Source organism: Atractosteus spatula, chromosome 6 (assembly GCF_055471065.1).
Source record: "Atractosteus spatula isolate fAtrSpa1 chromosome 6, fAtrSpa1.hap1, whole genome shotgun sequence".
NCBI classification, from domain to species: domain Eukaryota; kingdom Metazoa; phylum Chordata; class Actinopteri; order Semionotiformes; family Lepisosteidae; genus Atractosteus; species Atractosteus spatula.
Window position 1 is genome coordinate 62,389,131 of NC_142711.1, and position 5,793 is coordinate 62,394,923.

Below are 5,793 nucleotides of genomic sequence, written 5' to 3' on the forward strand. Positions count from 1 at the left end.
TGAGTCCAGCCACTTCTTTTCCATCAAGGTCGGATCGGTCAGAATCCCGTACAGCCTCATGGTTTGCAGAAATCTCACTCCTCGAGTTGGCTTTCATTTCAGCAAGCCATGTGCGTGGAACACATCTTCGTATGTCTACAGGGCAGAGCAAAACACTGAGAAAAGCAAAACACTCTGCGGCAAAGTGTTGCACTCTAGCAATTGATTGATTGATTGATTGATTGATCAAGCTTAGAAATGTTTTGTGTGGATGCCGTGGAAGTTCCAGCTTTGGCTTGCCTGTTGTGAGGAACTTTCCACACCACGTGCTAGTGCCCCAGTACTGGCAGCTTACTGCCTTACCTGCTGTCCGAGTCCTGCAGCATGCCTTCGTCTTCCCCAAGCCCCCAAACTGGTTTCACCCCATCTGGCAGTGGAAAAAATCATCTAGTTTATTTTTATGTTCTCACACGTAGCCACAAGCTCACGTTTGAATCACAAGCGCTGTTGATAATGCGTGCCCAGAACTTGGTGAGACAAACCAGTTCACCAGACTGGCTTCTGCTTTCCCAGGCAAATTGACTGGAAATACACACCTGAATGGAGTGATTGCCTTTGCGTCACTGTTTCAAAAGACTTCGAGAGCATCGGAGAGATTCTCCTAGTAGTACCTCAGGGTCATAAACAGTTTTAGAAAGTCAATAAGAGCCCCCCCTTTAGGTCATGTTAAACTGATGCTCGTTACAAAATACATTTTGGTGTGATAAAGTATGCAAGCAGTATAACTTAATCTACAGTAACTGCTTGTGTTTTAATTGTACTGCTATCGTGGTTTTATACAGCCAGTCTGGAAACTGTTTTGCGTTCTGGGTGCAGTGATAGTCTGCTCTGAAGGCTGAACACAGGTACAGTTATGAGTGAGAGGAGGCTGCTCAGTTCAGGACCACGAAAAAGTCTTTCACCTGGGGGACCCTTCCCTTGAAAGCACTTTCTGGAGATCAGTTCAACCTCTTCAGATAACCTTGGTGCTGCCAGTGAATTTGAAGCAGGCTGGTGTGTCCCAGCCCTGGGAAGCCCTCCTTCCTCTCACTCACCAGAGCCTCTTCAGGGACGGGCAGTCAGCGGCTGTCTCGTCTAGCAGCCCAGCCGCCCCAGACAGATTATCCCATCCTAATCTCACAGGACGGCAAGGGTTCACTGCTTGTGCCCTCACCTCGCACTTCGTACTCATTCTGGCAGGACTGAATCACAGGAACATGCATCAATGTTAAACCATTCACTGACCTTCCAAAAATGTCACAAAAGGATTCCCAACATAGTTCTAATTCAATTTTCAGCATGCTTTAACTTTTTTTTATCTCTGCTTTAACTGTTTAGCTTGGAGCATCAGCTCAGGGAGATAGTACTGTATATGTACAGTGTGTATCCAAGTACATCTTATATTTAAGTACTTTTAATTTACCCTATCATAGTACAATATTATCTTGCGGGAAAGTCTGTTCTCTTCCTATGTGACACGGGCTAAGAAATGTGAGACAAACATTAGCGGTAGAATGCTCATTCCATTAAATCTAGCAGACGACAGCATTTCTTCTGAACACAATGTAGGTCAACAGGCAACGTTGTAGCTGGCTTGGCATGCCTCCAGAGCAGATGTGTGCTCTTGCTTTGTGCTGCCGGCCTTGCAGTGCTGCAGAATGAATTGGGCATAAAGACCAGAGGCCCTTTACAAAAATGCCAATATTTACTCAAGCCATCTTCTGTAACGACGAACTTCCTGAAAGGTGACCTGGGAGAAGTTTAGTCCCTGCTGGGATACTGCTCTTGTACCTTTTTGGAAGCTGCTTTACTCCGACTGCTCTGGTTAAATGCCCAGCTGCACACTTATTTATAAGTAAGCCCTCAATCTGCTGCAGTCGCAGGCTGGAACGATACAGGCTGCTTGGCATGTGATCACGCTCCACAGTTGTTTTCTGAAATGATTTTTAAAGAGTTACACACTATTCACTTGTACCTGCATGATGTTCAGGTACTTCATTCCCTTTTCCCTTGTCCAAAGCACAAAAAAACGTTTAAGCTCTCATATAAGCTCTGGTATTGTGGAATGGTCACAGTTTAGGGATCTGGCATCATGTTTGTCTATTGTAAGATGGGAAAATCATTCCTTGGGAAGTGATAGTTTCAGTTGCTCAACAAACTGCTGTAATTGGATGTTTTTTATTGCTGAGAATTGCACACTGTGAAGCAAGAGGTCATGGAAAACAGCTCTTTAACTCTTGCTATTTCTACGCTGGTGCATTGTGAGGAAAACAAGTTAATTGTTTGAGTTTATCCTGAAATGTCAGCAGTGCATGACTTGTCTGGATACCAGATTTCAGATTTCTATTACTGGGGATCTACCCATGTCAGAAAAAAAGGTTTCTTTCATAATATAATTATTGAATATACTGTAGGTTATCCTGTGGAAACAATCAAAACCACTAAGGAAGCTCTATGCAATTCCACAGGTTAGCTGAACACAAATTGTGCCTGGGAAGACAGAAAATACTTTATATTTCTCATGACTAATGAGCTACACTTTGCTGTTTCTAACAAGGACTGTCAGTTACTATCAATGTGCATTTAATGTGCACTATGTGCATTTAATTATACAGTACTTTTATTGGCTACATTGTTTTATTATTGAAATAAAACATGCTACTTTAACTGATAATAAAATTTAATTTAAAGGACAATCTTTGAGATTAGCACAGATCCTTTGCCTTGAAATTCACATCGTTGGATCATGATTCATTAAGTAAACAGGAAATAAAACTTGCCAGAAGCATTTTGCATGAAAAAAAGTTCCTTTGATTTTAATTCCCTTTTGTATGTGTATATCAGGATGCACCACCCTGATGAGCCTGAGAAAACCCCAATACTTGCTTAAGGAACATATTCAGTACTGCAGACCTTAGAGGTCATTTAATGTCTGAATATTGAAAAGTGAAACTAAAAAGTTTGATGCTGAAAGAAAACATTTTAATTTACTTTTGCCAGTAAAAAGCATACACATTGGTTAAGATTCTCAATCATTGGGTTGATATTAATCTTTGTTTTACATAACAAATATTTTTGGTAAGATTAGTAGGGGGAGGAAAAGTGAACTGAATTTTCATCTACACTGCCTGGCTTCAGAATCACAGGCAAACTGATGATTTGCACAGGTATGAATTGTCTTGAAACTGTGGTCAATTCCATTGTCAATAACATAACTTGTCCACTGTGCTCTCTTGTTTGCTAGACGCCAAGGGCATTAAATCAAGCAGCAATTACATAACCACACAGTTAGGTCCTGAACCGTGTTAACCAACCCCTTATTACAAGCAGCATAGCTTACTGATTCCCTTGTTACTGTAGAAGCAGCAGAGTTCAGTGATCCCCAGTCCAAGGGGGAAAGAGACTTTGAACTTTTAGTCTTTTTGACTATTGCCTGCTGCCTTGGTTTGGCTGGTGAAGTTAAACTCATTTGAAACTTCAAACAGCTCAGTGTAGCAAGGAAAGCTGTATGCCTGTCATAATAGAACAGAATGAGCAAGAGAAAGACAGAGACTAAGCTGGAGATGGTTCAGACTTACAGCACATCAAGAAGAATGGGTCAGGGCTGGACACAAGAAAAACTGACCCACTGACAGGCAGTCCAGCAGACAGAAACGCACCATGAAGATCTCTTCAGAGATGACAAAATGGTATCAGTGTGTTTGGAAGAGCCAGCTGGGTGAGGATTAACAGAAGACGGAAGTTTGTGCAAGGGGATTGGTAAAAACTGATGCTGTTAAGATCAGCATGGACTTGCAGTTTTAGTAGCTGTCGGAAAATAAAATAAGCACACACAGGGTTTCACATAACTGGTACTCAGATAGCCATCTCTGACTGCCTTTCGAGATCATAATAAATCTGGCACAGTGATGGTACAATGGTATGATTTCATGTCTCATAAGCAATATTAAAGTACCCTTTTATTTTTTTCAGCATGCACGTGTCTCAGTGCACCAGTTATTTGAACCCCTCAGCATATCAGGCTGTGCACTGTGATGGCAAGCTTCTCGTAGGACTTAAGTTACCACGGATAGTGTTGATTCTTCAGTGGCTTCTCGGCAAAACAATAACTTACACCAACCATTGTGCGTGTGCAGAACACACAGTAGAAACTCAAGGCCGTTTCCAACACAAAAGGCATACAGTACATACACTGAACCTCAGGTGATCAGGGTGGACTTCCTATGTGTTCTGTTGTTCATAAAGGGGTGAAAGCTTGGCACCTAAACGGTTTCAGTTTCCCATGCAATTATCCCCGAGTAAGTTTGTTCATGTATGTCAAAGGGATACAACAAATTAATTTTGTTATGAATTCCTGAGGGAACGTTTTTATTTAAAAAAAGAGCAACCAGACTGGACAGGGTCCCCGCGGATGGTCATAACCGTAACAGCGCGCAGCGAGGAGCCGAGGCAAAGTAACCTCCACGGCGCACTGGGGGAGAGGAAAAGGAGGTCAGGCCGAGGGCGCGTCTCGAGCAGTGAGGTTCTGTGGGAAGAGGGATGACCCCTGGACTTTGTGAGCGCCGATCTGAATTTAGCCGTTCTGCTTCTCGCCAGGGGGGAGCAGACGCCTCCCTCTCCTGTCCTCTGGCAGGGAGGGGGCCGAACACACGTTGTTCCGGCTATTGTTGGGTTTTTGTTGGGGGGGGGGGGAGGAGGAGGAGGAGAGAGCGCCACCACTGAAAAACACATCTGTTTTTAACACCCGCAGCCCCGCAAGCCCCCCCCCAGCTCCATGTGCCATAAATTCTTGAAGACGCTCGCATCCTTTTGTCTTTCATTGCATGTCCCTTGGAGCACCAAACACACCCCTGGCGGGGGGGGGCGGGGGGGGCGGCGACGAGGCCGGCCCAGCCATAACAATGAGGAGCGGGGAAGTAAGGTACTGTCGACGGTTCCTGTACCACTCTTGGTAAAAGCGTAGCCAGCCCATTTCCTGTAATTCTTCGCCTGCTCTGGGAAAGAGCCTTATATCCTTCCTGCCGTCCAGCTCTTTACCCGATCGGCTCCAAGAAGTCATCCTTAAGGGCACACACGAAGACGGCGCTTTAGAATGCGCCATTGTCTTCTGTTTGTTTCTCCACCACACTTACTTACCATGTCAAGCTATTCCTCGGCCCCCTTCCTCACAAGCTTACAAACTGTACCATTTGGGACAATCGGGTACCGTACGGTGTATGTAATGAAGTTGCAGTCTTCATTCTTATTTTTTCAATGGAGGATCCTGGTGCAGCATTACTGTGTCCACTGGTTGGACTGGAGAGGTGACAGCTTGACAGGGCCGTTTCCTCTGAGCCCACGGCCTTGCAGCCCCAGCTAGAAAGCTGTAGACAGCCACTGTGCTTGAACACTTCACTCTGGCCAAACTGTGGCTTCAGCATAGCAGGAACAGCAACATCAGGCGAACCTGTTCCCGAGAGTGCTGTGTCAGGCTGCTATCTGTATCCTTTTTTTATTCATTTGACTCACAAGTAATAATTTTTTACTCAAAATGCCCCCTCAGCATGGCGTGCAGTAAGGCATGGATATGAGCAGCTGTCACCACCGTGCCCTCGCTCAGGTCTCTCTGCTGGCGATTTGTGTAGTATTCACACCACGAGTCAAGAGGAGCCTTGCGGTTCAGCCACTGTTGTCACACCTTACTCGTGTTGCCAGGCCTTGTGTGTCAGTGCGAATTTCTAAATCTTTGAAAGAAAGAACCAGGACATCAGATGACGGCAATAAAACTCATAGCGA